Source organism: Schistocerca nitens, chromosome 2 (assembly GCF_023898315.1).
Source record: "Schistocerca nitens isolate TAMUIC-IGC-003100 chromosome 2, iqSchNite1.1, whole genome shotgun sequence".
NCBI classification, from domain to species: domain Eukaryota; kingdom Metazoa; phylum Arthropoda; class Insecta; order Orthoptera; family Acrididae; genus Schistocerca; species Schistocerca nitens.
Window position 1 is genome coordinate 96,952,560 of NC_064615.1, and position 16,335 is coordinate 96,968,894.

Genomic DNA, 16,335 nt, shown 5'->3' on the forward strand with positions numbered 1-16,335 from the left:
GGGCGGATAGTGCGTGACACGATAACATTTGCACTTCACACGGTCGAAATTCTGTCACACAACTCAAGCAGCTGTTTCAGCATTCACATACACTGGTGTTCAGCACAGCGCATGTTGTACGTGCCGGATTAAGAAACCTCTTTGAGAATATGGTCCAGATCGGATGCTGCAACTAGCAAGTGCGGCAAGACCTCAGTAGGTGGCGGGGTGCAGACCTGCTTCCATGTGCGGCCTGTTGGTCTAGGGGTATGATTCCTGCTTTGGGTGCAGGAGGTCCCGGGTTCAAATCCCGGACAGGCCCTACTTTTCACTTTCGCGACAACCAAGCACTACGATAAACTTGCGATTCTCTGAAAGTAAGCCATGCAACAGGACAAACTGCATGTCGGGCCACCGGCCCATCAGACTCTCAGGTGCGTCTTGCGGAAAGCAATCTACGTGCCAGGATTAAGCCGTCTTCGCTTACTTATATCTATACGTAAAGACTGGCACGTACAACGATTCTATTAGTTTCCCAGGAACTAGTACATCGCATGCAAGTTTGTTAAATGCATGCGCATGCAGCACACAAAAGGGTGAGATGTCTTTCCTGCTGGGAGAAACAGCTGAGGTCGTCTTCTCGCAGTTGAACCCCTTACGACCCGTTATTAATCCTAGTAGCAAAAGCATAAGCATTTGCAGCGTTCCCCATTCACGTGTGGACTGCAATTAACAATTTGCATTACATGATCGTAGCTAAAATTCTGCATATACAATTCCAACTACCGGCTCGTACTCATTTCTAGAAACGATCGCAAAACACAGCGCCAGGTTCCACCGAGACTCGAACTCGGATCGCTGGATTCAAAGCCCAGAGTGCTAACCATTACACCATGGAACCGGATGCCTGCAGCGGTCTTAAATTCAGTAGCATCATGTAATTAAGCAGATAAGATGCGATGTTATTACATGTAGCGTCCTCAGGAAGTGTTTGCGTGGCAAATGAACCAACCAAGTAGGCTGGAAGTGGAAGGAGCACCTTCGAATGTAGCGAGAATTCTTGCCAGTATTCGTACATGAAGTGATGTCGAAGGCTCAGGTAACCAAAATCGCCGAACAGCCACTTTCGTATGGTGGATGCTTTGTGCTGGAAGCAGCCTAGCTATGAAAACAGCTATGGACACAGAGTACCGTCGAAAACTGCGTGCTGACACAGATCGCTACGTAGTGGGCGGATAGTGCGTGACACGATAACATTTGCACTTCACACGGTCGAAATTCTGTCACACAACTCAAGCAGCTGTTTCAGCATTCACATACACTGGTGTTCAGCACAGCGCATGTTGTAGGTGCCGGATTAAGAAACCTCTTTGAGAATATGGTCCAGATCGGATGCTGCAACTAGCAAGTGCGGCAAGATCTCAGTAGGTGGCGGGGTGCAGACCTGCTTCCACGTGCGGCCTGTTGGTCTAGGGGTATGATTCCTGCTTTGGGTGCAGGAGGTCCCGGGTTCAAATCCCGGACAGGCCCTACTTTTCACTTTCGCGACAACCAAGCACTACGATAAACTTGCGATTCTCTGAAAGTAAGCCATGCAACAGGACAAACTGCATGTCGGGCCACCGGCCCATCAGACTCTCAGGTGCGTCTTGCGGAAAGCAATCTACGTGCCAGGATTAAGCCGTCTTCGCTTACTTATATCTATACGTAAAGACTGGCACGTACAACGATTCTATTAGTTTCCCAGGAACTAGTACATCGCATGCAAGTTTGTTAAATGCATGCGCATGCAGCACACAAAAGGGTGAGATGTCTTTCCTGCTGGGAGAAACAGCTGAGGTCGTCTTCTCGCAGTTGAACCCCTTACGACCCGTTATTAATCCTAGTAGCAAAAGCATAAGCATTTGCAGCGTTCCCCATTCACGTGTGGACTGCAATTAACAATTTGCATTACATGATCGTAGCTAAAATTCTGCATATACAATTCCAACTACCGGCTCGTACTCATTTCTAGAAACGATCGCAAAACACAGCGCCAGGTTCCACCGAGACTCGCACTCGGATCGCTGGATTCAAAGTCCAGAGTGCTAACCATTACACCATGGAACCGGATGCCTGCAGCGGTCTTAAATTCAGTAGCATCATGTAATTAAGCAGATAAGATGCGATGTTATTACATGTAGCGTCCTCAGGAAGTGTTTGCGTGGCAAATGAACCAACCAAGTAGGCTGGAAGTGGAAGGAGCACCTTCGAATGTAGCGAGAATTCTTGCCAGTATTCGTACATGAAGTGATGTCGAAGGCTCAGGTAACCAAAATCGCCGAACAGCCACTTTCGTATGGTGGATGCTTTGTGCTGGAAGCAGCCTAGCTATGAAAACAGCTATGGACACAGAGTACCGTCGAAAACTGCGTGCTGACACAGAACGCTACGTAGTGGGCGGATAGTGCGTGACACGATAACATTTGCACTTCACACGGTCGAAATTCTGTCACACAACTCAAGCAGCTGTTTCAGCATTCACATACACTGGTGTTCAGCACAGCGCATGTTGTAGGTGCCGGATTAAGAAACCTCTTTGAGAATATGGTCCAGATCGGATGCTGCAACTAGCAAGTGCGGCAAGACCTCAGTAGGTGGCGGGGTGCAGACCTGCTTCCATGTGCGGCCTGTTGGTCTAGGGGTATGATTCCTGCTTTGGGTGCAGGAGGTCCCGGGTTCAAATCCCGGACAGGCCCTACTTTTCACTTTCGCGACAACCAAGCACTACGATAAACTTGCGATTCTCTGAAAGTAAGCCATGCAACAGGACAAACTGCATGTCGGGCCACCGGCCCATCAGACTCTCAGGTGCGTCTTGCGGAAAGCAATCTACGTGCCAGGATTAAGCCGTCTTCGCTTACTTATATCTATACGTAAAGACTGGCACGTACAACGATTCTATTAGTTTCCCAGGAACTAGTACATCGCATGCAAGTTTGTTAAATGCATGCGCATGCAGCACACAAAAGGGTGAGATGTCTTTCCTGCTGGGAGAAACAGCTGAGGTCGTCTTCTCGCAGTTGAACCCCTTACGACCCGTTATTAATCCTAGTAGCAAAAGCATAAGCATTTGCAGCGTTCCCCATTCACGTGTGGACTGCAATTAACAATTTGCATTACATGATCGTAGCTAAAATTCTGCATATACAATTCCAACTACCGGCTCGTACTCATTTCTAGAAACGATCGCAAAACACAGCGCCAGGTTCCACCGAGACTCGCACTCGGATCGCTGGATTCAAAGTCCAGAGTGCTAACCATTACACCATGGAACCGGATGCCTGCAGCGGTCTTAAATTCAGTAGCATCATGTAATTAAGCAGATAAGATGCGATGTTATTACATGTAGCGTCCTCAGGAAGTGTTTGCGTGGCAAATGAACCAACCAAGTAGGCTGGAAGTGGAAGGAGCACCTTCGAATGTAGCGAGAATTCTTGCCAGTATTCGTACATGAAGTGATGTCGAAGGCTCAGGTAACCAAAATCGCCGAACAGCCACTTTCGTATGGTGGATGCTGTGTGCTGGAAGCAGCCTAGCTATGAAAACAGCTATGGACACAGAGTACCGTCGAAAACTGCGTGCTGACACAGAACGCTACGTAGTGGGCGGATAGTGCGTGACACGATAACATTTGCACTTCACACGGTCGAAATTCTGTCACACAACTCAAGCAGCTGTTTCAGCATTCACATACACTGGTGTTCAGCACAGCGCATGTTGTAGGTGCCGGATTAAGAAACCTCTTTGAGAATATGGTCCAGATCGGATGCTGCAACTAGCAAGTGCGGCAAGACCTCAGTAGGTGGCGGGGTGCAGACCTGCTTCCATGTGCGGCCTGTTGGTCTAGGGGTATGATTCCTGCTTTGGGTGCAGGAGGTCCCGGGTTCAAATCCCGGACAGGCCCTACTTTTCACTTTCGCGACAACCAAGCACTACGATAAACTTGCGATTCTCTGAAAGTAAGCCATGCAACAGGACAAACTGCATGTCGGGCCACCGGCCCATCAGACTCTCAGGTGCGTCTTGCGGAAAGCAATCTACGTGCCAGGATTAAGCCGTCTTCGCTTACTTATATCTATACGTAAAGACTGGCACGTACAACGATTCTATTAGTTTCCCAGGAACTAGTACATCGCATGCAAGTTTGTTAAATGCATGCGCATGCAGCACACAAAAGGGTGAGATGTCTTTCCTGCTGGGAGAAACAGCTGAGGTCGTCTTCTCGCAGTTGAACCCCTTACGACCCGTTATTAATCCTAGTAGCAAAAGCATAAGCATTTGCAGCGTTCCCCATTCACGTGTGGACTGCAATTAACAATTTGCATTACATGATCGTAGCTAAAATTCTGCATATACAATTCCAACTACCGGCTCGTACTCATTTCTAGAAACGATCGCAAAACACAGCGCCAGGTTCCACCGAGACTCGAACTCGGATCGCTGGATTCAAAGTCCAGAGTGCTAACCATTACACCATGGAACCGGATGCCTGCAGCGGTCTTAAATTCAGTAGCATCATGTAATTAAGCAGATAAGATGCGATGTTATTACATGTAGCGTCCTCAGGAAGTGTTTGCGTGGCAAATGAACCAACCAAGTAGGCTGGAAGTGGAAGGAGCACCTTCGAATGTAGCGAGAATTCTTGCCAGTATTCGTACATGAAGTGATGTCGATGGCTCAGGTAACCAAAATCGCCGAACAGCCACTTTCGTATGGTGGATGCTTTGTGCTGGAAGCAGCCTAGCTATGAAAACAGCTATGGACACAGAGTACCGTCGAAAACTGCGTGCTGACACAGAACGCTACGTAGTGGGCGGATAGTGCGTGACACGATAACATTTGCACTTCACACGGTCGAAATTCTGTCACACAACTCAAGCAGCTGTTTCAGCATTCACATACACTGGTGTTCAGCACAGCGCATGTTGTAGGTGCCGGATTAAGAAACCTCTTTGAGAATATGGTCCAGATCGGATGCTGCAACTAGCAAGTGCGGCAAGACCTCAGTAGGTGGCGGGGTGCAGACCTGCTTCCATGTGCGGCCTGTTGGTCTAGGGGTATGATTCCTGCTTTGGGTGCAGGAGGTCCCGGGTTCAAATCCCGGACAGGCCCTACTTTTCACTTTCGCGACAACCAAGCACTACGATAAACTTGCGATTCTCTGAAAGTAAGCCATGCAACAGGACAAACTGCATGTCGGGCCACCGGCCCATCAGACTCTCAGGTGCGTCTTGCGGAAAGCAATCTACGTGCCAGGATTAAGCCGTCTTCGCTTACTTATATCTATACGTAAAGACTGGCACGTACAACGATTCTATTAGTTTCCCAGGAACTAGTACATCGCATGCAAGTTTGTTAAATGCATGCGCATGCAGCACACAAAAGGGTGAGATGTCTTTCCTGCTGGGAGAAACAGCTGAGGTCGTCTTCTCGCAGTTGAACCCCTTACGACCCGTTATTAATCCTAGTAGCAAAAGCATAAGCATTTGCAGCGTTCCCCATTCACGTGTGGACTGCAATTAACAATTTGCATTACATGATCGTAGCTAAAATTCTGCATATACAATTCCAACTACCGGCTCGTACTCATTTCTAGAAACGATCGCAAAACACAGCGCCAGGTTCCACCGAGACTCGAACTCGGATCGCTGGATTCAAAGTCCAGAGTGCTAACCATTACACCATGGAACCGGATGCCTGCAGCGGTCTTAAATTCAGTAGCATCATGTAATTAAGCAGATAAGATGCGATGTTATTACATGTAGCGTCCTCAGGAAGTGTTTGCGTGGCAAATGAACCAACCAAGTAGGCTGGAAGTGGAAGGAGCACCTTCGAATGTAGCGAGAATTCTTGCCAGTATTCGTACATGAAGTGATGTCGAAGGCTCAGGTAACCAAAATCGCCGAACAGCCACTTTCGTATGGTGGATGCTTTGTGCTGGAAGCAGCCTAGCTATGAAAACAGCTATGGACACAGAGTACCGTCGAAAACTGCGTGCTGACACAGAACGCTACGTAGTGGGCGGATAGTGCGTGACACGATAACATTTGCACTTCACACGGTCGAAATTCTGTCACACAACTCAAGCAGCTGTTTCAGCATTCACATACACTGGTGTTCAGCACAGCGCATGTTGTAGGTGCCGGATTAAGAAACCTCTTTGAGAATATGGTCCAGATCGGATGCTGCAACTAGCAAGTGCGGCAAGACCTCAGTAGGTGGCGGGGTGCAGGCCTGCTTCCATGTGCGGCCTGTTGGTCTAGGGGTATGATTCCTGCTTTGGGTGCAGGAGGTCCCGGGTTCAAATCCCGGACAGGCCCTACTTTTCACTTTCGCGACAACCAAGCACTACGATAAACTTGCGATTCTCTGAAAGTAAGCCATGCAACAGGACAAACTGCATGTCGGGCCACCGGCCCATCAGACTCTCAGGTGCGTCTTGCGGAAAGCAATCTACGTGCCAGGATTAAGCCGTCTTCGCTTACTTATATCTATACGTAAAGACTGGCACGTACAACGATTCTATTAGTTTCCCAGGAACTAGTACATCGCATGCAAGTTTGTTAAATGCATGCGCATGCAGCACACAAAAGGGTGAGATGTCTTTCCTGCTGGGAGAAACAGCTGAGGTCGTCTTCTCGCAGTTGAACCCCTTACGACCCGTTATTAATCCTAGTAGCAAAAGCATAAGCATTTGCAGCGTTCCCCATTCACGTGTGGACTGCAATTAACAATTTGCATTACATGATCGTAGCTAAAATTCTGCATATACAATTCCAACTACCGGCTCGTACTCATTTCTAGAAACGATCGCAAAACACAGCGCCAGGTTCCACCGAGACTCGCACTCGGATCGCTGGATTCAAAGTCCAGAGTGCTAACCATTACACCATGGAACCGGATGCCTGCAGCGGTCTTAAATTCAGTAGCATCATGTAATTAAGCAGATAAGATGCGATGTTATTACATGTAGCGTCCTCAGGAAGTGTTTGCGTGGCAAATGAACCAACCAAGTAGGCTGGAAGTGGAAGGAGCACCTTCGAATGTAGCGAGAATTCTTGCCAGTATTCGTACATGAAGTGATGTCGAAGGCTCAGGTAACCAAAATCGCCGAACAGCCACTTTCGTATGGTGGATGCTTTGTGCTGGAAGCAGCCTAGCTATGAAAACAGCTATGGACACAGAGTACCGTCGAAAACTGCGTGCTGACACAGAACGCTACGTAGTGGGCGGATAGTGCGTGACACGATAACATTTGCACTTCACACGGTCGAAATTCTGTCACACAACTCAAGCAGCTGTTTCAGCATTCACATACACTGGTGTTCAGCACAGCGCATGTTGTAGGTGCCGGATTAAGAAACCTCTTTGAGAATATGGTCCAGATCGGATGCTGCAACTAGCAAGTGCGGCAAGACCTCAGTAGGTGGCGGGGTGCAGACCTGCTTCCATGTGCGGCCTGTTGGTCTAGGGGTATGATTCCTGCTTTGGGTGCAGGAGGTCCCGGGTTCAAATCCCGGACAGGCCCTACTTTTCACTTTCGCGACAACCAAGCACTACGATAAACTTGCGATTCTCTGAAAGTAAGCCATGCAACAGGACAAACTGCATGTCGGGCCACCGGCCCATCAGACTCTCAGGTGCGTCTTGCGGAAAGCAATCTACGTGCCAGGATTAAGCCGTCTTCGCTTACTTATATCTATACGTAAAGACTGGCACGTACAACGATTCTATTAGTTTCCCAGGAACTAGTACATCGCATGCAAGTTTGTTAAATGCATGCGCATGCAGCACACAAAAGGGTGAGATGTCTTTCCTGCTGGGAGAAACAGCTGAGGTCGTCTTCTCGCAGTTGAACCCCTTACGACCCGTTATTAATCCTAGTAGCAAAAGCATAAGCATTTGCAGCGTTCCCCATTCACGTGTGGACTGCAATTAACAATTTGCATTACATGATCGTAGCTAAAATTCTGCATATACAATTCCAACTACCGGCTCGTACTCATTTCTAGAAACGATCGCAAAACACAGCGCCAGGTTCCACCGAGACTCGAACTCGGATCGCTGGATTCAAAGTCCAGAGTGCTAACCATTACACCATGGAACCGGATGCCTGCAGCGGTCTTAAATTCAGTAGCATCATGTAATTAAGCAGATAAGATGCGATGTTATTACATGTAGCGTCCTCAGGAAGTGTTTGCGTGGCAAATGAACCAACCAAGTAGGCTGGAAGTGGAAGGAGCACCTTCGAATGTAGCGAGAATTCTTGCCAGTATTCGTACATGAAGTGATGTCGAAGGCTCAGGTAACCAAAATCGCCGAACAGCCACTTTCGTATGGTGGATGCTTTGTGCTGGAAGCAGCCTAGCTATGAAAACAGCTATGGACACAGAGTACCGTCGAAAACTGCGTGCTGACACAGAACGCTACGTAGTGGGCGGATAGTGCGTGACACGATAACATTTGCACTTCACACGGTCGAAATTCTGTCACACAACTCAAGCAGCTGTTTCAGCATTCACATACACTGGTGTTCAGCACAGCGCATGTTGTAGGTGCCGGATTAAGAAACCTCTTTGAGAATATGGTCCAGATCGGATGCTGCAACTAGCAAGTGCGGCAAGACCTCAGTAGGTGGCGGGGTGCAGGCCTGCTTCCATGTGCGGCCTGTTGGTCTAGGGGTATGATTCCTGCTTTGGGTGCAGGAGGTCCCGGGTTCAAATCCCGGACAGGCCCTACTTTTCACTTTCGCGACAACCAAGCACTACGATAAACTTGCGATTCTCTGAAAGTAAGCCATGCAACAGGACAAACTGCATGTCGGGCCACCGGCCCATCAGACTCTCAGGTGCGTCTTGCGGAAAGCAATCTACGTGCCAGGATTAAGCCGTCTTCGCTTACTTATATCTATACGTAAAGACTGGCACGTACAACGATTCTATTAGTTTCCCAGGAACTAGTACATCGCATGCAAGTTTGTTAAATGCATGCGCATGCAGCACACAAAAGGGTGAGATGTCTTTCCTGCTGGGAGAAACAGCTGAGGTCGTCTTCTCGCAGTTGAACCCCTTACGACCCGTTATTAATCCTAGTAGCAAAAGCATAAGCATTTGCAGCGTTCCCCATTCACGTGTGGACTGCAATTAACAATTTGCATTACATGATCGTAGCTAAAATTCTGCATATACAATTCCAACTACCGGCTCGTACTCATTTCTAGAAACGATCGCAAAACACAGCGCCAGGTTCCACCGAGACTCGCACTCGGATCGCTGGATTCAAAGTCCAGAGTGCTAACCATTACACCATGGAACCGGATGCCTGCAGCGGTCTTAAATTCAGTAGCATCATGTAATTAAGCAGATAAGATGCGATGTTATTACATGTAGCGTCCTCAGGAAGTGTTTGCGTGGCAAATGAACCAACCAAGTAGGCTGGAAGTGGAAGGAGCACCTTCGAATGTAGCGAGAATTCTTGCCAGTATTCGTACATGAAGTGATGTCGAAGGCTCAGGTAACCAAAATCGCCGAACAGCCACTTTCGTATGGTGGATGCTTTGTGCTGGAAGCAGCCTAGCTATGAAAACAGCTATGGACACAGAGTACCGTCGAAAACTGCGTGCTGACACAGAACGCTACGTAGTGGGCGGATAGTGCGTGACACGATAACATTTGCACTTCACACGGTCGAAATTCTGTCACACAACTCAAGCAGCTGTTTCAGCATTCACATACACTGGTGTTCAGCACAGCGCATGTTGTAGGTGCCGGATTAAGAAACCTCTTTGAGAATATGGTCCAGATCGGATGCTGCAACTAGCAAGTGCGGCAAGACCTCAGTAGGTGGCGGGGTGCAGACCTGCTTCCATGTGCGGCCTGTTGGTCTAGGGGTATGATTCCTGCTTTGGGTGCAGGAGGTCCCGGGTTCAAATCCCGGACAGGCCCTACTTTTCACTTTCGCGACAACCAAGCACTACGATAAACTTGCGATTCTCTGAAAGTAAGCCATGCAACAGGACAAACTGCATGTCGGGCCACCGGCCCATCAGACTCTCAGGTGCGTCTTGCGGAAAGCAATCTACGTGCCAGGATTAAGCCGTCTTCGCTTACTTATATCTATACGTAAAGACTGGCACGTACAACGATTCTATTAGTTTCCCAGGAACTAGTACATCGCATGCAAGTTTGTTAAATGCATGCGCATGCAGCACACAAAAGGGTGAGATGTCTTTCCTGCTGGGAGAAACAGCTGAGGTCGTCTTCTCGCAGTTGAACCCCTTACGACCCGTTATTAATCCTAGTAGCAAAAGCATAAGCATTTGCAGCGTTCCCCATTCACGTGTGGACTGCAATTAACAATTTGCATTACATGATCGTAGCTAAAATTCTGCATATACAATTCCAACTACCGGCTCGTACTCATTTCTAGAAACGATCGCAAAACACAGCGCCAGGTTCCACCGAGACTCGAACTCGGATCGCTGGATTCAAAGTCCAGAGTGCTAACCATTACACCATGGAACCGGATGCCTGCAGCGGTCTTAAATTCAGTAGCATCATGTAATTAAGCAGATAAGATGCGATGTTATTACATGTAGCGTCCTCAGGAAGTGTTTGCGTGGCAAATGAACCAACCAAGTAGGCTGGAAGTGGAAGGAGCACCTTCGAATGTAGCGAGAATTCTTGCCAGTATTCGTACATGAAGTGATGTCGATGGCTCAGGTAACCAAAATCGCCGAACAGCCACTTTCGTATGGTGGATGCTTTGTGCTGGAAGCAGCCTAGCTATGAAAACAGCTATGGACACAGAGTACCGTCGAAAACTGCGTGCTGACACAGAACGCTACGTAGTGGGCGGATAGTGCGTGACACGATAACATTTGCACTTCACACGGTCGAAATTCTGTCACACAACTCAAGCAGCTGTTTCAGCATTCACATACACTGGTGTTCAGCACAGCGCATGTTGTAGGTGCCGGATTAAGAAACCTCTTTGAGAATATGGTCCAGATCGGATGCTGCAACTAGCAAGTGCGGCAAGACCTCAGTAGGTGGCGGGGTGCAGGCCTGCTTCCATGTGCGGCCTGTTGGTCTAGGGGTATGATTCCTGCTTTGGGTGCAGGAGGTCCCGGGTTCAAATCCCGGACAGGCCCTACTTTTCACTTTCGCGACAACCAAGCACTACGATAAACTTGCGATTCTCTGAAAGTAAGCCATGCAACAGGACAAACTGCATGTCGGGCCACCGGCCCATCAGACTCTCAGGTGCGTCTTGCGGAAAGCAATCTACGTGCCAGGATTAAGCCGTCTTCGCTTACTTATATCTATACGTAAAGACTGGCACGTACAACGATTCTATTAGTTTCCCAGGAACTAGTACATCGCATGCAAGTTTGTTAAATGCATGCGCATGCAGCACACAAAAGGGTGAGATGTCTTTCCTGCTGGGAGAAACAGCTGAGGTCGTCTTCTCGCAGTTGAACCCCTTACGACCCGTTATTAATCCTAGTAGCAAAAGCATAAGCATTTGCAGCGTTCCCCATTCACGTGTGGACTGCAATTAACAATTTGCATTACATGATCGTAGCTAAAATTCTGCATATACAATTCCAACTACCGGCTCGTACTCATTTCTAGAAACGATCGCAAAACACAGCGCCAGGTTCCACCGAGACTCGAACTCGGATCGCTGGATTCAAAGTCCAGAGTGCTAACCATTACACCATGGAACCGGATGCCTGCAGCGGTCTTAAATTCAGTAGCATCATGTAATTAAGCAGATAAGATGCGATGTTATTACATGTAGCGTCCTCAGGAAGTGTTTGCGTGGCAAATGAACCAACCAAGTAGGCTGGAAGTGGAAGGAGCACCTTCGAATGTAGCGAGAATTCTTGCCAGTATTCGTACATGAAGTGATGTCGAAGGCTCAGGTAACCAAAATCGCCGAACAGCCACTTTCGTATGGTGGATGCTTTGTGCTGGAAGCAGCCTAGCTATGAAAACAGCTATGGACACAGAGTACCGTCGAAAACTGCGTGCTGACACAGAACGCTACGTAGTGGGCGGATAGTGCGTGACACGATAACATTTGCACTTCACACGGTCGAAATTCTGTCACACAACTCAAGCAGCTGTTTCAGCATTCACATACACTGGTGTTCAGCACAGCGCATGTTGTAGGTGCCGGATTAAGAAACCTCTTTGAGAATATGGTCCAGATCGGATGCTGCAACTAGCAAGTGCGGCAAGACCTCAGTAGGTGGCGGGGTGCAGGCCTGCTTCCATGTGCGGCCTGTTGGTCTAGGGGTATGATTCCTGCTTTGGGTGCAGGAGGTCCCGGGTTCAAATCCCGGACAGGCCCCACTTTTCACTTTCGCGACAACCAAGCACTACGATAAACTTGCGATTCTCTGAAAGTAAGCCATGCAACAGGACAAACTGCATGTCGGGCCACCGGCCCATCAGACTCTCAGGTGCGTCTTGCGGAAAGCAATCTACGTGCCAGGATTAAGCCGTCTTCGCTTACTTATATCTATACGTAAAGACTGGCACGTACAACGATTCTATTAGTTTCCCAGGAACTAGTACATCGCATGCAAGTTTGTTAAATGCATGCGCATGCAGCACACAAAAGGGTGAGATGTCTTTCCTGCTGGGAGAAACAGCTGAGGTCGTCTTCTCGCAGTTGAACCCCTTACGACCCGTTATTAATCCTAGTAGCAAAAGCATAAGCATTTGCAGCGTTCCCCATTCACGTGTGGACTGCAATTAACAATTTGCATTACATGATCGTAGCTAAAATTCTGCATATACAATTCCAACTACCGGCTCGTACTCATTTCTAGAAACGATCGCAAAACACAGCGCCAGGTTCCACCGAGACTCGAACTCGGATCGCTGGATTCAAAGTCCAGAGTGCTAACCATTACACCATGGAACCGGATGCCTGCAGCGGTCTTAAATTCAGTAGCATCATGTAATTAAGCAGATAAGATGCGATGTTATTACATGTAGCGTCCTCAGGAAGTGTTTGCGTGGCAAATGAACCAACCAAGTAGGCTGGAAGTGGAAGGAGCACCTTCGAATGTAGCGAGAATTCTTGCCAGTATTCGTACATGAAGTGATGTCGAAGGCTCAGGTAACCAAAATCGCCGAACAGCCACTTTCGTATGGTGGATGCTTTGTGCTGGAAGCAGCCTAGCTATGAAAACAGCTATGGACACAGAGTACCGTCGAAAACTGCGTGCTGACACAGAACGCTACGTAGTGGGCGGATAGTGCGTGACACGATAACATTTGCACTTCACACGGTCGAAATTCTGTCACACAACTCAAGCAGCTGTTTCAGCATTCACATACACTGGTGTTCAGCACAGCGCATGTTGTAGGTGCCGGATTAAGAAACCTCTTTGAGAATATGGTCCAGATCGGATGCTGCAACTAGCAAGTGCGGCAAGACCTCAGTAGGTGGCGGGGTGCAGACCTGCTTCCATGTGCGGCCTGTTGGTCTAGGGGTATGATTCCTGCTTTGGGTGCAGGAGGTCCCGGGTTCAAATCCCGGACAGGCCCTACTTTCCACTTTCGCGACAACCAAGCACTACGATAAACTTGCGATTCTCTGAAAGTAAGCCATGCAACAGGACAAACTGCATGTCGGGCCACCGGCCCATCAGACTCTCAGGTGCGTCTTGCGGAAAGCAATCTACGTGCCAGGATTAAGCCGTCTTCGCTTACTTATATCTATACGTAAAGACTGGCACGTACAACGATTCTATTAGTTTCCCAGGAACTAGTACATCGCATGCAAGTTTGTTAAATGCATGCGCATGCAGCACACAAAAGGGTGAGATGTCTTTCCTGCTGGGAGAAACAGCTGAGGTCGTCTTCTCGCAGTTGAACCCCTTACGACCCGTTATTAATCCTAGTAGCAAAAGCATAAGCATTTGCAGCGTTCCCCATTCACGTGTGGACTGCAATTAACAATTTGCATTACATGATCGTAGCTAAAATTCTGCATATACAATTCCAACTACCGGCTCGTACTCATTTCTAGAAACGATCGCAAAACACAGCGCCAGGTTCCACCGAGACTCGAACTCGGATCGCTGGATTCAAAGTCCAGAGTGCTAACCATTACACCATGGAACCGGATGCCTGCAGCGGTCTTAAATTCAGTAGCATCATGTAATTAAGCAGATAAGATGCGATGTTATTACATGTAGCGTCCTCAGGAAGTGTTTGCGTGGCAAATGAACCAACCAAGTAGGCTGGAAGTGGAAGGAGCACCTTCGAATGTAGCGAGAATTCTTGCCAGTATTCGTACATGAAGTGATGTCGATGGCTCAGGTAACCAAAATCGCCGAACAGCCACTTTCGTATGGTGGATGCTTTGTGCTGGAAGCAGCCTAGCTATGAAAACAGCTATGGACACAGAGTACCGTCGAAAACTGCGTGCTGACACAGAACGCTACGTAGTGGGCGGATAGTGCGTGACACGATAACATTTGCACTTCACACGGTCGAAATTCTGTCACACAACTCAAGCAGCTGTTTCAGCATTCACATACACTGGTGTTCAGCACAGCGCATGTTGTAGGTGCCGGATTAAGAAACCTCTTTGAGAATATGGTCCAGATCGGATGCTGCAACTAGCAAGTGCGGCAAGACCTCAGTAGGTGGCGGGGTGCAGACCTGCTTCCATGTGCGGCCTGTTGGTCTAGGGGTATGATTCCTGCTTTGGGTGCAGGAGGTCCCGGGTTCAAATCCCGGACAGGCCTTACTTTTCACTTTCGCGACAACCAAGCACTACGATAAACTTGCGATTCTCTGAAAGTAAGCCATGCAACAGGACAAACTGCATGTCGGGCCACCGGCCCATCAGACTCTCAGGTGCGTCTTGCGGAAAGCAATCTACGTGCCAGGATTAAGCCGTCTTCGCTTACTTATATCTATACGTAAAGACTGGCACGTACAACGATTCTATTAGTTTCCCAGGAACTAGTACATCGCATGCAAGTTTGTTAAATGCATGCGCATGCAGCACACAAAAGGGTGAGATGTCTTTCCTGCTGGGAGAAACAGCTGAGGTCGTCTTCTCGCAGTTGAACCCCTTACGACCCGTTATTAATCCTAGTAGCAAAAGCATAAGCATTTGCAGCGTTCCCCATTCACGTGTGGACTGCAATTAACAATTTGCATTACATGATCGTAGCTAAAATTCTGCATATACAATTCCAACTACCGGCTCGTACTCATTTCTAGAAACGATCGCAAAACACAGCGCCAGGTTCCACCGAGACTCGAACTCGGATCGCTGGATTCAAAGTCCAGAGTGCTAACCATTACACCATGGAACCGGATGCCTGCAGCGGTCTTAAATTCAGTAGCATCATGTAATTAAGCAGATAAGATGCGATGTTATTACATGTAGCGTCCTCAGGAAGTGTTTGCGTGGCAAATGAACCAACCAAGTAGGCTGGAAGTGGAAGGAGCACCTTCGAATGTAGCGAGAATTCTTGCCAGTATTCGTACATGAAGTGATGTCGATGGCTCAGGTAACCAAAATCGCCGAACAGCCACTTTCGTATGGTGGATGCTTTGTGCTGGAAGCAGCCTAGCTATGAAAACAGCTATGGACACAGAGTACCGTCGAAAACTGCGTGCTGACACAGAACGCTACGTAGTGGGCGGATAGTGCCAGACACGATAACATTTGCACTTCACACGGTCGAAATTCTGTCACACAACTCAAGCAGCTGTTTCAGCATTCACATACACTGGTGTTCAGCACAGCGCATGTTGTAGGTGCCGGATTAAGAAACCTCTTTGAGAATATGGTCCAGATCGGATGCTGCAACTAGCAAGTGCGGCAAGACCTCAGTAGGTGGCGGGGTGCAGACCTGCTTCCATGTGCGGCCTGTTGGTCTAGGGGTATGATTCCTGCTTTGGGTGCAGGAGGTCCCGGGTTCAAATCCCGGACAGGCCTTACTTTTCACTTTCGCGACAACCAAGCACTACGATAAACTTGCGATTCTCTGAAAGTAAGCCATGCAACAGGACAAACTGCATGTCGGGCCACCGGCCCATCAGACTCTCAGGTGCGTCTTGCGGAAAGCAATCTACGTGCCAGGATTAAGCCGTCTTCGCTTACTTATATCTATACGTAAAGACTGGCACGTACAACGATTCTATTAGTTTCCCAGGAACTAGTACATCGCATGCAAGTTTGTTAAATGCATGCGCATGCAGCACACAAAAGGGTGAGATGTCTTTCCTGCTGGGAGAAACAGCTGAGGTCGTCTTCTCGCAGTTGAAC

At 48.4% G+C, this 16,335-nt stretch overlaps 27 non-coding genes across 27 annotated transcripts; 14 read left to right on the top strand and 13 right to left on the bottom strand.

The window, feature by feature from the left end:
• The first annotated feature begins 229 nt into the window (after nt 1–229).
• Trnap-ugg (transfer RNA proline (anticodon UGG)) lies at nt 230–301 on the top strand. Its single transcript has one exon. It is a non-coding gene; the product is annotated as a tRNA-Pro (tRNA).
• Nucleotides 302–808: 507 nt separating this feature from the next.
• Nucleotides 809–880, bottom strand: Trnaq-uug (transfer RNA glutamine (anticodon UUG)). The gene has a single exon. It is a non-coding gene; the product is annotated as a tRNA-Gln (tRNA).
• Nucleotides 881–1,437: 557 nt separating this feature from the next.
• Trnap-ugg (transfer RNA proline (anticodon UGG)) lies at nt 1,438–1,509 on the top strand. Its single transcript has one exon. It is a non-coding gene; the product is annotated as a tRNA-Pro (tRNA).
• A 507-nt stretch (nt 1,510–2,016) lies between these two features.
• Trnaq-uug (transfer RNA glutamine (anticodon UUG)) lies at nt 2,017–2,088 on the bottom strand. Its single transcript has one exon. It is a non-coding gene; the product is annotated as a tRNA-Gln (tRNA).
• A 557-nt stretch (nt 2,089–2,645) lies between these two features.
• Trnap-ugg (transfer RNA proline (anticodon UGG)) lies at nt 2,646–2,717 on the top strand. The gene has a single exon. It is a non-coding gene; the product is annotated as a tRNA-Pro (tRNA).
• A 507-nt stretch (nt 2,718–3,224) lies between these two features.
• Trnaq-uug (transfer RNA glutamine (anticodon UUG)) lies at nt 3,225–3,296 on the bottom strand. Its single transcript has one exon. It is a non-coding gene; the product is annotated as a tRNA-Gln (tRNA).
• A 557-nt stretch (nt 3,297–3,853) lies between these two features.
• On the top strand, nt 3,854–3,925 carry Trnap-ugg (transfer RNA proline (anticodon UGG)). The gene has a single exon. It is a non-coding gene; the product is annotated as a tRNA-Pro (tRNA).
• Nucleotides 3,926–4,432: 507 nt separating this feature from the next.
• Trnaq-uug (transfer RNA glutamine (anticodon UUG)) lies at nt 4,433–4,504 on the bottom strand. The gene has a single exon. It is a non-coding gene; the product is annotated as a tRNA-Gln (tRNA).
• Nucleotides 4,505–5,061: 557 nt separating this feature from the next.
• Trnap-ugg (transfer RNA proline (anticodon UGG)) lies at nt 5,062–5,133 on the top strand. Its single transcript has one exon. It is a non-coding gene; the product is annotated as a tRNA-Pro (tRNA).
• A 507-nt stretch (nt 5,134–5,640) lies between these two features.
• On the bottom strand, nt 5,641–5,712 carry Trnaq-uug (transfer RNA glutamine (anticodon UUG)). Its single transcript has one exon. It is a non-coding gene; the product is annotated as a tRNA-Gln (tRNA).
• A 557-nt stretch (nt 5,713–6,269) lies between these two features.
• On the top strand, nt 6,270–6,341 carry Trnap-ugg (transfer RNA proline (anticodon UGG)). Its single transcript has one exon. It is a non-coding gene; the product is annotated as a tRNA-Pro (tRNA).
• A 507-nt stretch (nt 6,342–6,848) lies between these two features.
• On the bottom strand, nt 6,849–6,920 carry Trnaq-uug (transfer RNA glutamine (anticodon UUG)). The gene has a single exon. It is a non-coding gene; the product is annotated as a tRNA-Gln (tRNA).
• A 557-nt stretch (nt 6,921–7,477) lies between these two features.
• On the top strand, nt 7,478–7,549 carry Trnap-ugg (transfer RNA proline (anticodon UGG)). The gene has a single exon. It is a non-coding gene; the product is annotated as a tRNA-Pro (tRNA).
• A 507-nt stretch (nt 7,550–8,056) lies between these two features.
• Nucleotides 8,057–8,128, bottom strand: Trnaq-uug (transfer RNA glutamine (anticodon UUG)). Its single transcript has one exon. It is a non-coding gene; the product is annotated as a tRNA-Gln (tRNA).
• A 557-nt stretch (nt 8,129–8,685) lies between these two features.
• Nucleotides 8,686–8,757, top strand: Trnap-ugg (transfer RNA proline (anticodon UGG)). The gene has a single exon. It is a non-coding gene; the product is annotated as a tRNA-Pro (tRNA).
• Nucleotides 8,758–9,264: 507 nt separating this feature from the next.
• Nucleotides 9,265–9,336, bottom strand: Trnaq-uug (transfer RNA glutamine (anticodon UUG)). Its single transcript has one exon. It is a non-coding gene; the product is annotated as a tRNA-Gln (tRNA).
• A 557-nt stretch (nt 9,337–9,893) lies between these two features.
• Trnap-ugg (transfer RNA proline (anticodon UGG)) lies at nt 9,894–9,965 on the top strand. The gene has a single exon. It is a non-coding gene; the product is annotated as a tRNA-Pro (tRNA).
• Nucleotides 9,966–10,472: 507 nt separating this feature from the next.
• Trnaq-uug (transfer RNA glutamine (anticodon UUG)) lies at nt 10,473–10,544 on the bottom strand. The gene has a single exon. It is a non-coding gene; the product is annotated as a tRNA-Gln (tRNA).
• Nucleotides 10,545–11,101: 557 nt separating this feature from the next.
• Trnap-ugg (transfer RNA proline (anticodon UGG)) lies at nt 11,102–11,173 on the top strand. Its single transcript has one exon. It is a non-coding gene; the product is annotated as a tRNA-Pro (tRNA).
• A 507-nt stretch (nt 11,174–11,680) lies between these two features.
• On the bottom strand, nt 11,681–11,752 carry Trnaq-uug (transfer RNA glutamine (anticodon UUG)). The gene has a single exon. It is a non-coding gene; the product is annotated as a tRNA-Gln (tRNA).
• Nucleotides 11,753–12,309: 557 nt separating this feature from the next.
• Trnap-ugg (transfer RNA proline (anticodon UGG)) lies at nt 12,310–12,381 on the top strand. The gene has a single exon. It is a non-coding gene; the product is annotated as a tRNA-Pro (tRNA).
• Nucleotides 12,382–12,888: 507 nt separating this feature from the next.
• Trnaq-uug (transfer RNA glutamine (anticodon UUG)) lies at nt 12,889–12,960 on the bottom strand. The gene has a single exon. It is a non-coding gene; the product is annotated as a tRNA-Gln (tRNA).
• A 557-nt stretch (nt 12,961–13,517) lies between these two features.
• On the top strand, nt 13,518–13,589 carry Trnap-ugg (transfer RNA proline (anticodon UGG)). Its single transcript has one exon. It is a non-coding gene; the product is annotated as a tRNA-Pro (tRNA).
• Nucleotides 13,590–14,096: 507 nt separating this feature from the next.
• Nucleotides 14,097–14,168, bottom strand: Trnaq-uug (transfer RNA glutamine (anticodon UUG)). Its single transcript has one exon. It is a non-coding gene; the product is annotated as a tRNA-Gln (tRNA).
• A 557-nt stretch (nt 14,169–14,725) lies between these two features.
• On the top strand, nt 14,726–14,797 carry Trnap-ugg (transfer RNA proline (anticodon UGG)). Its single transcript has one exon. It is a non-coding gene; the product is annotated as a tRNA-Pro (tRNA).
• Nucleotides 14,798–15,304: 507 nt separating this feature from the next.
• Trnaq-uug (transfer RNA glutamine (anticodon UUG)) lies at nt 15,305–15,376 on the bottom strand. Its single transcript has one exon. It is a non-coding gene; the product is annotated as a tRNA-Gln (tRNA).
• A 557-nt stretch (nt 15,377–15,933) lies between these two features.
• Trnap-ugg (transfer RNA proline (anticodon UGG)) lies at nt 15,934–16,005 on the top strand. Its single transcript has one exon. It is a non-coding gene; the product is annotated as a tRNA-Pro (tRNA).
• The last annotated feature ends 330 nt before the right edge of the window (nt 16,006–16,335 follow it).